The sequence below is a fragment of the Triturus cristatus genome, chromosome 7, assembly GCF_964204655.1.
Source record: "Triturus cristatus chromosome 7, aTriCri1.1, whole genome shotgun sequence".
Lineage (NCBI taxonomy): Eukaryota > Metazoa > Chordata > Amphibia > Caudata > Salamandridae > Triturus > Triturus cristatus.
Window position 1 is genome coordinate 187359214 of NC_140590.1, and position 15414 is coordinate 187374627.

General features: G+C 43.9%; 1 protein-coding gene across 23 annotated transcripts in view; it reads right to left on the bottom strand.

Annotated features, from left to right (window-relative positions):
* Positions 1 to 15414, bottom strand: part of LOC146809181 (uncharacterized) — a 1126689-nt gene that overhangs the window by 1086447 nt on the left and 24828 nt on the right. The window lies entirely within an intron of this gene.

Below are 15414 nucleotides of genomic sequence, written 5' to 3' on the forward strand. Positions count from 1 at the left end.
GGACACAACGGGGAAAGTTTCAGGAATCCTTTATTCACAAAGCGAATTGCGGCATAATGCATTTCGGCTTCCTAGCCTTCGTCAGACGCCGCTTTCAACTGGTTCACATCTTCTCCCTCCTTTGAAGTTGCTACGACGCTCCCATAGGTGGGAGAACAGCTGACCATGCACCTATCAGGATAGCCGTAGTCAAATGGGAGACTACAGATCCCAGCGTGCATCTGGATGGTATACTGCAACAGGGTCAGGGTCAAATTGTGCTCGAATGAGCGCTGTGTTTGCCTCGCAAAAGGGGGGGCCATGTAGTGGCAGATGTTCGCCATAATAAAAGTGTCAGGGATTCCCTCCAGTCCCCAACGTCCAGCCACAATAATTGAACAAGCCGGGCCGTGGGGCAAGCTGTAATAAACTTGCCTTTCCGTGCAGTCACAGGCTGCTCCTGGCAGCGGCACTGGCAAGGCCCATTCTCATGGCGGACCTGGGATGAATCAATCCCTTGATGCAAAAAAGTTTGTTGCCAGCAAAGTCCCAGGCCTCTTGATGGACGGGTCCTTGTTAACGCACTCCTGGCAGACGCGGAAATATCAAAAGGAAGATCACTTGGCTGAAAGCAATCCAAGGACACAACGGGGAAAGTTTCAGGAATCCTTTATTCACAAAGCGAATTGCGGCATAATGCATTTCGGCTTCCTAGCCTTCGTCAGACGCCGCTTTCAACTGGTTCACATCTTCTCCCTCCTTTGAAGTTGCTACGACGCTCCCATAGGTGGGAGAACAGCTGACCATGCACCTATCAGGATAGCCGTAGTCAAATGGGAGACTACAGATCCCAGCGTGCATCTGGATGGTATACTGCAACAGGGTCAGGGTCAAATTGTGCTCGAATGAGCGCTGTGTTTGCCTCGCAAAAAGGGGGGCCATGTAGTGGCAGATGTTCGCCATAATAAAAGTGTCAGGGATTCCCTCCAGTCCCCAACGTCCAGCCACAATAATTGAACAAGCCGGGCCGTGGGGCAAGCTGTAATAAACTTGCCTTTCCGTGCAGTCACAGGCTGCTCCTGGCAGCGGCACTGGCAAGGCCCATTCTCATGGCGGACCTGGGATGAATCAATCCCTTGATGCAAAAAAGTTCGTTGCCAGCAAAGTCCCAGGCCTCTTGATGGACGGGTCCTTGTTAACGCGTTCCTGGCAGACGCGGAAATATCAAAAGGAAGATCACTTGGCTGAAAGCAATCCAAGGACACAACGGGGAAAGTTTCAGGAATCCTTTATTCACAAAGCGAATTGCGGCATAATGCATTTCAGCTTCCTAGCCTTCGTCAGACGCCGCTTTCAACTGGTTCACATCTTCTCCCTCCTTTGAAGTTGCTACGACGCTCCCATTGGTGGGAGAACAGCTGACCATGCACCTATCAGGATAGCCGTAGTCAAATGGGAGACTACAGATCCCAGCGTGCATCTGGATGGTATACTGCAACAGGGTCAGGGTCAAATTGTGCTCGAATGAGCGCTGTGTTTGCCTCGCAAAAGGGGGGGCCATGTAGTGGCAGATGTTCGCCATAATAAAAATGTCAGGGATTCCCTCCAGTCCCCAACGTCCAGCCACAATAATTGAACAAGCCGGGCCGTGGGGCAAGCTGTAATAAACTTGCCTCCCCGTGCATATATATATATATTTTTTCTTTTCAAACAACTCCCGCAAGAAGAGCAAAGTGGGCAGAGTAAGCAGAATTCTTTTATTGTTTTCTCACAGCGTGCTGTCTGTCCTGACGCATTTCGGCTGATCCCAGCCTTTCTCACAGTCATGTTACATTGCATTTTTTCACATTTATAGGTACAGTGCAAATAAACATTAAAGAAACAACATCCGTTGTACCAATATCCCCATCATTATGCATGCTGTATATTGAACTGGTTATATTATTGACATCATTTTTATGATTTTTCTAAGAAAACATTTTCTGCGCTTTTTTTGTGTTGTACTTTAAAAAATATATTTTTATAAAAACAAACCAATTCAATGTTGTATCTATGCATAATTCATGATATAGGCCAAGAAGCAATTGTGGAGGTAGACTCTTGGGCCAGTGCTGCAACCGAATTGCAAGCACCATGTTTCATTATTCAGCTCTGGGCCACTGCCCAAGTCTAATTAAAAGTCTCATGTTTCATATAGTTGCTCTAATCATTAGTCACAATCTACTGCGCTAGACTAACTCCAGGGTATCGTAATCATTCAAACATTTTATACACTTTGAATCCATTATACTGTTCTGAGTGAAAAAATCAATTGAGTAATACCAATGTGTTAATTCATACATTCATGTAAGCTCAATACCAACATACCATATATCAATCCAATCATCCTTTAGAATATAGTCAATGAGAATCAATGTGCACAGTTTTTAAAATGCATAAAGTGATGAAGTGCAGGGATATTGCCAATAAAGGATCCTTCCTTTTGATATAATCAATAGCAATATATGTGCAAAACGTCTTCAATGCATAAAGTGGCCGAGTGCTAAATATCACCAATAAGGGATTCAAGGCTCATATGTATAAGGTGCTCTAATGCAGAAATAAACAAATAAGTACATTCCTATTCACAAGGCCAATCAATGTCAAATAATTACCCCGAGGACTCAGTGAAAGTAGTGGGCTGGGTACATCGATATATAGTATGGGGGAATAGGGAGATGAATAGGCAGATGAATAGGCAATTCCTCACCCCAAATTTGGTGTTCAAATCCAAAATGTATCTAGATTTCAGACATATTAGATTGATAGTCCTATTGCCTCCTCTGATGTTCGGGGGAACCCTATCTTTGGCAAAGAACATCAATAAACCAGGATCACTTTCATGTTTGTCATAAAAATGTTTTGCCACAGAACAAGTGACATCTTGGTTCCTAATTGTTCGTTGATGTTCTAGCATATGTTTTTAAGGGGAAAATAGTACTTCCCACATACATCATAGGACATGGGCAACTAAGTACATTAATGCCAGTGTTGCAACTGTAGAACCCGTAGATCTTTTTGGAATGCCCATCACTAGATTAAAAAGTGAGGACATTTTTCACCATTCTGCAGGCCTTGCAATGATTGCATTTATAGAATCCCTTCATGTTTGATAACCATGTCTCTGGTTTTCTAATCCCTTCAAAGTAGCTAAGCATCAGATTGTCCCCCAATGTCCTTGCTTTCCTCTAAGTAACTGGCGGCTCCATCGGTAAATCTTTACCAATTATGTTATCACTTTTCACTACCTGCTAGTGTCTTCTCAGGATCTGATATACTTTGGGGGGCATTAGATCAAAACAGGTGCTAAATCTAGCTGATTTTCCTTCCTTGGGATAAAGCAATTGATCTCTTGTAACCCCTTCTGACTTGCATTTTGCCTCAGTTAATGTCTTGAAATGATACCTGCATTTACTAAACCTTTCATTCATTTTCCTTACCTGTCCTTGGAATTCCTGTTATTCACTACAAATTCTTTTTAGTCTTGAAATTTCCCCGTAGGGGATGCTAGCTTTTAAATTAATTGGATGTTGACTTTTAAAATGCAGAGTACTGCTGTCCACTGTTGTTTTACGGAATACAGTTGTGTTGATTGTGCCATCCTCCACTTGTAGTAAGATATCCAAAAAGGATATCTCGCTAACACTCATCTGTTCTGTAAAATGTATGGTTTATCAATCAGGGTCATCAAATATTCTTCAGCATCCTGTCTGGACCCACTCCACAACAAAAAAAAAATCATCAATTTACCAGGTCCATATCAGGGTGTGTTGTATGAATTTGGCATTGCTGTCTGCCCAGGCCACCTGCTTCTCCTACCAGTCCATCACCATGTTGGCAAAGCTGGGGGTGAAGCAGGTGCCTATAGCAGTCCCCATAGTCTGTCTGTACACCTCACAGTCATGCATGAAGATGTTTTCCTTCAGCCAGACCTGAATCATCTACAGTAGCATTCGTATATGTTCTAAAAAACATGCTGGTCTTTTATTCAAATAGTACTCACATGCTAGCATCCCCAAATCATGGCGAATCGAAGTATATAGGGCAGAAACATCAAGAGTGATCATGATATAAGAATAACTCTATGTAAGGCCATTGATCTTAGCAAGAACATCTCCACTATCTTTGCAATAGGGCGGAAATGTTTGAACGAAGGGGAAAAGAAAACAGTTAATATAAATGGCTCTGTTTTCAAGAAAACTCTCATTTGAAGAGACTATAGGTCTCCCAGGGGGGTTGTGTAGTTGTTCATGGACCTTCGGTAGTAGATAAAATGAAGGAATCTTTGGATGTTCAGATCTTAAAATGTTGTATTCATCGTGATCTAAAATACAGGCATCATACCAAGACTTGAGTTGTTACTGAAAACTCTTAATGCTAGCCAGATATCCTTCAAGCGTAATAACTTGATAACATTCTATGTCTTGTAGTTGCCTCATAGCTTCTTGATAGTATTTCTCAGCATCCATTATAACTATATTCCCTCCCTTTTTTTTATTACATTGGAGGTATATTCTTTTAAAGTTTTCAAAGCCTTCCCCAATTCAGATGTTAAATTATCATTGTATCCCTAACTTCTGGTTCTCAATTCAATCAGATCATGGATGACCTTCTCATGAAAGCAATCAACGTTATTGTGAGCTATAATGGGAATTTTATGGGACTTACGTTTGAAACCACTCATACTGGCAGACCCATGATCAATCTCCAGATTCGACATAAGATGTTCCATATATATATATATATTCACTGAAAAAGTCATAGGTTTCAGGGACTTTACAGTTAGAAATTAGCATTTAAAAATCCTTTGAAATTCTCTGCAAAAAACACAGGTTTCAGGGACGTTATAGTTAGTTGGACATTTCACTCATACAAAACCAGAGAAATTCGTCAATTACAGTTAGTTGAGCTAACTTGCGCCCCCACAATGCACTGCTGATGACTTCACATATTACATCACTCATGTCATGGTCAGTGACATCACTGATGACATCTCAAATGACATCACTGATGACATCATCCAGAGACTAGGTGAGTTTTTAAAAGTTTAGGAATGTTAATTATAGATATGCAAAGGTGTTTTGGAGAATGAGTAGGTGTATGAGAATCTGAATCGATGATTTAGTGGGTGTATGACTGACTGTTTAAGTGAGAGATTAAGTCTTAGTGAATGCATGGGTGAATGACTAATCTGTGTGAATGTCTGTATCAGTCTGTCAGTTGTTGTGTAAGTGGCTGCATGGGTTGGTGAGTACCTAAATGAGTGTCTATATGGGTTAATTATTGGTTGTCTGATTACCTATATGGATGCCTAAGTGTCTGTGTGGGTGGGTGGGGGTGGCTGACTACCTCCATGGATGTGTGAGTGGGTGATTTAGTGGGTGTATGGGTTCATCAGTGTGTCTGTGAGGGGCTGCATGGGTGAGTGTGTGTATGGTTGAGTTGGTGAGTGAATGGATAACTCAGTGGTATATCTGTGAGTAACTACATATGTGAAAGGCAGTATATGTAAATGTTAGAGTACATAAGTGACTTTATGTGAGAGTGAGTGATTGTGAGAGTGGCTGTATGGATGAGTGTGTGCTTGTGTCAGTGATTATATAAGAGAGTAAGTATGTGTTAGTATCTGTTTGAATAAGTGAGATGGTGAGTGTATAACTGTAGTGGTGAGTAAATGGCAGTGTGATTGAGTCTTTGGTTGACTGACTAGGTATGTGAGTATCTCTGTGGATGAATGGCAGCATGTGAGTGTCTGTATGGATGTATGAGTGCATATATCAGAGGCTGTATTGATGAGTGACTGTGTGTATGAGTGACTGTATCGGTGAGTGAGTAGATGTGTGTAGACCTATGAATCAGTGAGTGGGTATGGACAAACTGGTATTGGTGTTGCTATGGTTTTGAGAATGGTAGTCTGTATTTTAGAGTGGGTGTATGAAAGGTTATATTAGGGTGTGAGGAGGTGAGTCAGATATTAAGTGGATGATGTCATCAGTGATGTCATTTGAGATGTCATCAGTGATGTCACTGACCATGTCATGTGTGATGTAATATGTGACACCATCAGCAGTGCATTGCGGGGCATGAGGAATAGTTAGCTCAACTAACTATAACAGGCACATTTCACAGGTTTTGTATGAGTTAAATGTCAAACTAACTATAACGTCCCTGAAACCTGTGGCTTTTCAGTGAATGCCTAAGGTTTTTTAAGTGCTAATTTCTAACTATCACGTACCTAAAACCTATGGTTTTCTCAGTGAATTTCAAAGGTTTTTTTAAATACTAATTCCTAACTACAACGTCCTTGAAACCTCTGTTTTTTTCAGTGAATTGCTAAGGTTTTTGAAATGCAGTGGTGGCTTGCATAGGGTGTGCTGCGGGGCGGTTAGTCAGGGCAGGGGAGGGTGGTAAACTCGGACATTCGATGGAAAGGAGGAACGTAATAACTACTTTCCTCCACGCCGTAGTATATCCAAGTTTACTACACCCCACCGTGCCACTGCCCCACCCCACCTTCCCACAGCATGCCCTATGCAAGCCGCCACTGTTTAAATGCTAATTTCTAACTATGCCTACAAGGGTAGGACATGTGCAGAAAGAGGAAGAAAGGCGCAAAAGGAAGCAAGAGAGGTGCAGAAAGAGGCAAGAGAGGTGCAGAAAGAAACAAGAAAAGTAGAGAAAGAAGCAACAGAGGTGCAGAAAAGGGCAAGAGGTGTGCAGACAAAGGCAAGAGAAATACCTAAAGAGGGAGGAGGGGTGCAGAAAGAGGCAAGAGAGGTACAGAAATATGCAAGAGAGATGCAGAAAGTAGCAAGAGAGGCACAGAAAGAAGCAACAGAAAGTGGAAAAGATTTGCAGAAAGAGGCAAGAGAAGTGTAGAAAAAGGAAGAAAGGTGCAGAAAGAAGCAAGAGAAATGCAGAAATAGGCAAGAGAGGCGTAGAAACAAGCAAGAGTGGTTTGCACACCATTAGTACCAATTTACACCCACATTTAGCAATAAATAAGAAGTGACCATTCTAGGGGCCCGATTCACAGAACTAACTTAAGACAAAATCCTAAACTTACTACCATTTTGGTATTCACAGAAGGCACTTACTCATTTTGGTATTCACAGAAGGCACTTACTCATTTCGGTATTCACAGAAGTTAGGAGTCCTAACTTTAGGACTCCTAAATGCCTTCTGTGAATACCGAAAGCCTTAAAATTAGGATTTTTCCCAGTTTAGTAGTAGTATAGTTAGGACTCCTAACTTTAGGACTCCTAAATGCCTTCTGTGAATACCGAAAGTCTTAAAATAAGGATTTTTCTCCATTTAGTAGTAGTAAAGTTAGGACTCCTAACTTTAGCACTCCTAAATGCCTTCTGTGAATACCGAAAGCCTTAAAATTAGGATTTTTCTTGGTTTAGTAGTAGTAAAGTTAGGAGTCCTAACTTTAGGACTCCTAAACTGAGAAAAATCCTAATTTTAAGACTTTCGGTATTCACAGAAGGCATTTAGGAGTCCTAAAGTTAGGACTCCTAACTTCTGTGAATACCGAAGTGAGTAAGTGTCTTCTGTGAATACCAAAATGAGTAAGTGCATTCTGTGAATACGAAAATGGTAGTAAGTTTAGGATTTTGTCTTAAGTTTGTTCTGTGAATCGGGCCCTAGGTTTGCAAAGGGCCTTCCACCACGCTATAACACTTGTCACTGCAGTTTTGGTAACATTGAGCTAGAAACAAGATTTCTTTGTTCAAATCTGCAGATTATGCAACAGATGATGGATTATGTGGTAAATGCGGAAAATGTATATTATTGCAAAAGTCGGTGCAGTCAAACAGTCGCATAATTCCAGTGGCCCTGCTCATACCTCTGACAATGTCCAGAAGTGCTCCTAAATGGTTCCTTCTTTTTTTGTCTCATTGAGTTTATAGTTTTGCATCTATGGAAACGAGGAAGACTAAACCTGAGCTTACCACTTCACAACACAGACGACCATACCACATAATTACTCTCCATAACCCCACTCTACATAATTCCTATGCACTAAATACCACATACTTTCTATCCACATAATTTCACTCCACAACATACCACATAATTTCACTACATGCAACATGCATTCACTCCACTCCATAAAACATGGGCAGAAAACGTTTACCTTTACAACGCCAATAGCTCTAACTCTTGCAAATGCAAGACCTATTACATTGCAAATGCTTTTTTAACTAGTAGTCACATTTGCAGAGTGATGTAGAAAGGGAACTGGGCCTTTGACCAGCACTTAAGATTTCCTCTGCATAGGACTTACAGGAGGTACCAGGAGGGCTTCTTGGCCCCCAAAGTCTCTCAGGAGTAAAGTGGACTTCATCCCCAAACCCGTAGTGTACCAGGATGCGTGTTTGCAGAGTGGTGGAGAAAGGTGGCATGGCATCCGAAGACCTCTCAGCAATCCCACTGCGTGAGACTTACTGGAGGTACAGGAGGGGTAGTTGCACCCCAAGGACATCCTTGGGGGCCAAATACCCCTCCTTTTACCTCCAGTAACTCCCACAAAGCAGGATTGCTAAGTTCTTATAGAAGGCCACGCCCCCTGTGCCCACCACTCTGCAAACACGCTCCCTGGAACGCTCTTGGATGGGGAATGAAGTCCCCTTCGCTGCTGGGTGTCCTTAGGGGTCAACTAGCCTACCTGTTATCTCTGGTAAGCCCCACACCATGGGATTGCTGAGAGGTGGACACAGGCCACACCCCCTTTCTCCGCCACTGAGCAAACGCACCTCCTGGCGCACACTCGGTTGGGGGATGCAGTCCCCTTGCCTCCTGAGGTTCCTTGGGGGCCAACTAGCCCTCTTGTTACCTCTAAAAAGCCCCACACAGCTGGATTGCTGAGTGGTCAGAGGCCACTTCCCTTTTTACACCACTCTGCAAACGCTCGTCCTGGCGCACTACTGCTGGGGGATAAAGTCCACATTAGTCCTGAGGTCTTCAGGACACAAGGGGACCTTATCACCCCACCAGCAGTGCACCACAAGGTGCATTTGCAAAGTGGTGTAAAAAGGGGCGTAGTCTCGTACCACCTCTCAGGAATCTCACTGTGTGAGGCTTACTGGAGATCCCTGGTGGGCTAGTTGGCCTCAGGGACCCGTAGTAGCGATGAGGACTTTATACCCCAACCCATGGCGCGCCAGGAAGTGCATTTGCAGAGTCATGCAGGGAGGGGGCGGGGACTCCGGCGGGTTGCCAGTTTCTTTTATCTTTTTATTTTATGGGTGAGGTGCTGTGTGGCCCCCTCCCCGGGTCGCTTTTGGCCCCGGGAACCCCATCCCCCGGGGCATACCAAGCCTTGTTTTTATTTTGAAGGCGGCCCACGTGGCTCCCCTCCTGAGGCCAATTTAGGCCCCAGGGACCCCATCCCGTGGGGCCCGGCCTTCTTTTTTTGTTTTTTTAATTAAATCAAAGAAGGGAGGGGGGTCAAGCGGCCCCCGTCCCGGGCCATTTTTGCCCCAGGGACCCCATCCCCCGGGGCTTGGCCAAGCCTTTTTTTTCCTAGGCCATTTTCAGCCCAGGGAACCCCACCCGCTTGGGGGGCTTGGCCATTACTTAAAAAAAATAAAATAAAGGGAGGGGAGTCAAGCAGCCCCTGCCCATGGGCCATGGCCATGGCCACACGTTGGGGACTGCGGGGAGCCCCAATTCCCCCGCGGTCCCTGCCACCTCCCCGCCTTCTGCGGAAGCCGGCTTTGCTTTTGGGCAAAAGGAGCTGCTGAAATGCAGCTAACTTTGCCCAAAAGAAATTCTACTTTGCTTCTTGGAAGTGAGAGCAGTTTTCCTGCTCTCGCTTCCAAGAAGCAAAGTAGTGTTTGATATGGCAGGGCGGGAGCCGTGCTCCCGCCCTGCCATAGCAAACGGCAATGTCCCGGGGGTGGGCACCCTGGGATATTGCAGGAGCCGTCTCTGGGGGGTGGCGGTCCCCAGGGCCATCTAAGGCTCCAGTAGGGGTCCGTCCGGCCCCCATCCCAACTGTTTAAAGCCCTGGTGAGGTGGTGGTCCCTGAGCTGGGGGACTGCAACGGACCCCTGCATTTCAATCAAGAGTGCCCCTGGGAGGTGGTGGTCCGCAGGGCAGTGTGGGGGCCTTAACCCCCCACACTTTGTTTTTCAAAGTAGCCCTGGGGAGGTGATGGTTCCCGGGGCTTGGGGGGGCTGAGAGACTCCCGGACCTAATTAAATTAAAGCCCTGTGGATGTGGTGGTCCCCGGGGTTTGGGGGGCTCATGAGGCCCCCCACCCTAAATTAACGTAATGCCCCGGGGAGGTGGCAGTCCCCGGTGCAGTGTGGGGGGTGCAGGAGCCCCAATGCATTTTGTTTAAAAAGCCCCAGGGAGGGGGCAATCCCCAGGGTTGCAGGGGCCCCCGCTACATAATTATATATTGCCCCTGGGACCTGGCCCACCGAGGGGCTTAAAGAAAATGAAGCGTAGGAGCCCACACTTCATTTTTAGGTCTCGCCGACCCAGCGCATGCTCCAAAAAGTGCTACCAGGCCAGCCTAGAGCTACAGTGCATGTGCGCGGGCGCTTTACCGCCAATACTTTCACTGTTTGATCGTGATCGCAATCACGATCACTTTCACTTTCGCGCCTGCACGGCCGCTTTGCATTGCCAATAGGTCTCGCTTTTGGGACCTTATAAGTATTTAGTTATGCAACTGTTGCATGGCTAAACACTTATAAGGTCCCATCCCAAAGGCGAGACCTATTGGCTATGCCAATGCTTGTTTAAAACATTTCCAGTCGGATTCAGGCACTCTGCGCGAATCTTGCCGAAATGTTTAAAAAAATGGTTTTTTGGGACCCCTTGAGCAGGCCTAGTGGGTCAGGGTGTTTCTACCCTGCCCCCTTTTCATTTTAAAAAAAAAAAATCTTGTGACTCTGTACTACCAGCGGCAGGCAAGTGGATGTACAGGCACAGTTATTACGGCTGCCAATTAACATTTTTAGCGATGGGAGCGCCATAGACATTGCATTAGGCAATAAACAATTAAAACAATGAAAACCGTGACCCCCCATTGGCCAAGGATCCACCAACCATATGGCAGAACTGTATAAAAGACTGTGTTGTTTTATTGACGGCTTTTCCGCACTGATGACGGCAAGAGCCAGGAATGCGTCTGCAGATGTTTTATAGCCGACACATACCCCGTGAGTGCACCGGACCTTGGGAGTATCACAAACTCCTTGTTTTTGCTGTTTCATAAGCGGCTTCCACCACCGCTTCCCAGTTTCACCCGCCACGAGTTTGGCTGGCCCCAGGTGGAATACTGTGTTTTGGATTTAATTTTGGCTGGTGAACCGCCGCTTACGGACTCTGTTGACCTATTCAGGTTGTGGCTTATACAAAGCTAGAGTGCTTCACCATATGTAGGGCACCCACAGTGTTTTCGTTCTTAATCCAGCGGCAGGCAAGTGGATGTACATGCACAGTTATTACGGCTGCCAATTAAAATTTTTAGTTATAGGAGCGCCATAGACATTGCATTAGGCAATAAACAATGAAAACGGCGATGCCCCATTGCCGGCCCTTCATTGGCCAAGGATCCACCAACCATATGGCAGAACCTTTTAAATGACTGTGTCGTTTTATTGACAGCTTTTCCGCACTGATGACGGCAAGAGCCAGAAACACGTCTGTGGATGTTTTATATCCGACACATACCCCATGAGTGCACCGGACCTTGGGACTATCATGAACTCCTTGTCTTTGCCATATATATATATATTTTATTTATATTCCATGAAGAGATCCTTTTGCTTGAAAGAACCGGAGGGACACCATGGGGTACTTCAAACAGGGGATTATAAAACAAATACTCCTCCCGAGTCCCCAAAATGCCTCAAACCACACTGATCCGCTCCTTGGGTGGCTTGGAAAATGCAGATACAGTGATCCGGATTCCTTCGTGGAGTCACGAACTGCAGTTAACAGCGGCACAGATACCGCGGGCGGGTGTGGTGGGTCAGAGCCTATCCATTACCATGAATACAAAGAAAGTGCTGAAGCTGCCCCGGATGATTCTGTCCTCTTGTTGAGACGGGTCTCCTCCATGTGCACCCAGGAATTGCACACAACATATGCCACAAAGAGATCCTTTTGCTTGAAAGAACCGGAGGGACACCATGGGGTACTTCAAACAGGGGATTTATTTCAAAGAGCATGGGCATGACGCGTTTCGGACATTGCCTTTCTCAAATGCCCGCTCCTCCCCCGATCAACCACAGTTCCGTTTAAATTCCTCCAGTCGTTCCGCCATTGGTGGCTCTCCTGATAGGCCAGTTAAAAGTCACACACAGACCTGCAATCCCAGTAGTAAACTGCAAGTCCCAGCAGGCTCTCTCACCGCATGCTAGGCAAGTGACTTCAGACGGCAATGTCTGTAAAACAAAGCCATCAGGATAACATTAAGAACGCTGTTCAGGGCTGTGGTAGTCGAAGCAGTTTAAAACAAATACTCCTCCCGAGTCCCCAAAACGCCTCAAACCACACTGATCCGCTCCTTGGGTGGCTTGGAAAACGCAGATACATTATATATAATTGCATGTAAATAAATAAATAAAATAAAAATACTTACCAAAATACTTATATTTAAAAGTGATTGTTTTTTACTGTAAGTATGACTTTACCTTTGATGCATTTACAAAGAAATTCAAACACGTTTTCACACAATTAACACTATTTACCTAAACTAATTCTGTTAAAAAAAAAAATCGACAAAACCATATAAAATATGGTCATCCACAATTTTGTCAATAGTAATACATCTGTCATATACAATCCAAGAGTGTCATCTATTGGCCAGAGGTAGTTGTCAATGCATTAGTGGTTAAAAGGCTCATGACTCAGGTTCATGTCATTGTTAAGGAGTAGTGGTTCAGGTCCTTCGTTGTCAATGAGTCGTTGTAAAGGCCGTTTCCCAATATACAGGACCTATCTCTAGCAAACAGATTTCAGGCTTTGTCAGAAGACGTAGTAGGCCATAATAGCACAGCTATAATGGCATCAGGGGCAACCCCTCTTCAAGCAGAGGAGGGTACACCATCAAAGCTTATGAATCAGGATGATATGGGGGGCCTCCTACTCACGCTCTCAGAAGAGATCAAAAATAAATGTGCGATGTCAGAAACAGACCAAGCAATAATGCTTGAAGCCTGTGAGAGCCTTGATGTTAAATTTACGGACTTGACTGAAAGAATCAGTAGCACGGAAAAATCCATAGAAGCCATAAAAGAGGAAGGAGGCAGTAACACCACAGAGATTCAAAACCTTAAGGCGAGAGAGAAAAAACTTAAAGAGAAGATAGAAACCTTAGAGAATAATTCTAGAAGAAACAATTTAAGGATCCTCAACATTACAGAGGGAAAAGAAGGAGGGAATCTGAAGGAATACATTGTAAGCCTGATTAACGAATGCATACCGGCTTCCCACATATTAGATCTTCTACAGGATATACAGCGAATACATAGGGATCCCTTCAGAAGAAACCCTAATGATAAGCCCAGAAAAATCCTCAAAAATTTGAACACTTACTCAATTAAATAATTGACACTCTCTGAAGCTTTGAAAGCAAGCTCATCCAAAAAAGATGAATGGTCCTTTTGTATTCGCTCAGACATAGTTATAGAAACACAAAGTTGACAATGGGAGTTAGATAAATATATGCAAGAACTTAAGTCTTTGGGAGTCACTGCTCAATTGAAATTTCCAGCCACATTAAGAATAATGTGAAACAACAAAATGTACAATATAAAAGAGGAAGCGGAAGTTGAGGATGTAATAAAGCAAATACAATTGCACCATTAGGTTATATGTAATAGGTCCATAGATAAATTTAGGACATACAGTTATTCCAGAGAGATGAGAGCTGAGGGGCATGGTGAACTGCCCAGTATGGTTAAAGGGAGTGTTCCCCTGGGTGGGGGAGGTTCAGTACAGTGGGTGGAGGTTTTTCACATCAGATGTAAATAGTAGGAAAGGAGTGCACTGGGTGGAGAGCAAGAGGGAGAAAAAATAAATACACAGTCCTCATGTGTGATAAAAGAGTACAAATTGGAGAGATTGGGAGTTGGTTGGATCAGGGAAAACAGCAGCAAATAAGATGCACATCCTAAGAGTTTTAACTTGGAACAAATATGGTCTAAGGGTACCAGGTAGAAAAAGGAAAGTTCTTCAATTCTTAAAACAATCAAATAAAGACATCACAATGTTACAAAAGACACATTTGCGCCAGGAAGAGTGGGAAGGATTAATAATGAGGCATAGATGGATTAAACAATTTGCATGCACAAATCAATCCTGTAACGTGAAAGGAGATACAAAATTCAGCAGAGGCTAGAAATAGTAAAAGTGGTTACAGATTTTAAAGGGAGATGACTATTTGTCATGGTTACAATTAAGCGTAAAATATTCTCTCATAAGTTATTATGGTCCTAACATAGACAACCCATACCTGCTTCACAAACTCCTCCAACAATTATTAGACAATGGGAATCTTATCTTAATGGGAGGAGATTTCAATGTATTACTAGATGCTGTACTGGATAAATCCTCCACCAGGCCGACGGTCAATACACCCAAAATGAGGGAGTTTAATCAAACTTTAATGAAGAACTTTGGGTTGATGGACCCCTAGCGCCATAAGGTGGGCAAGAATAAAGATTATACATACCATAATAAGAAATACGGCCATGCCTCAAGTATAGACTATTTTTTGATTGATACTAGATTGAGAAATAGAATTAAGGAAATTACTCACCAACCAGGGCATCTATCAGATCACTCCACAGAAAAGCTGTGACTCTTGCTGGACAGTGGGGTAACTCAGTCCAGATGAATGTTGGATAGGTTCCTACTAGAGGAGCAGGGAATAAAAACCAAGCTGAAGCAGGATATCTTAGAATTCTTTGAGTTAAACAGAGACTCTGCTCCTTTACGAGTAATATGAGATGCTCATAAGGCCTTCATCTGAGGGAGGTTGATCAATTATGCACCACATATAAAGGGAGAGAATAACAATAAAGTGAAAGAGCTAGAGAGGAAAATGTCCGCTTTGTATAAAGATCTGCAATAGGTACACAACATCGCCACAAAAACTAACATGCAAACACAGACTGATGAGGTTAAAAACGAGCTAACTGAACACCTGGAGGACCTAGTAAAAAAAAATAGAATGCCAGCAAATTAGCATATTATGAATATGGTGAGGGATACGGAAAACAGTTAGCCTGGGAGATAAGGGGTGATATGGTCAGGAGTTCAATTAAGGAAGTAGTGGTGGAAGGATCTGGTGAAGGATTTCAGGATGCTCATGTTATTGCGAAGTCGTTTACTTGTTTCTTTCAAAATTTATACAGGGAAGAC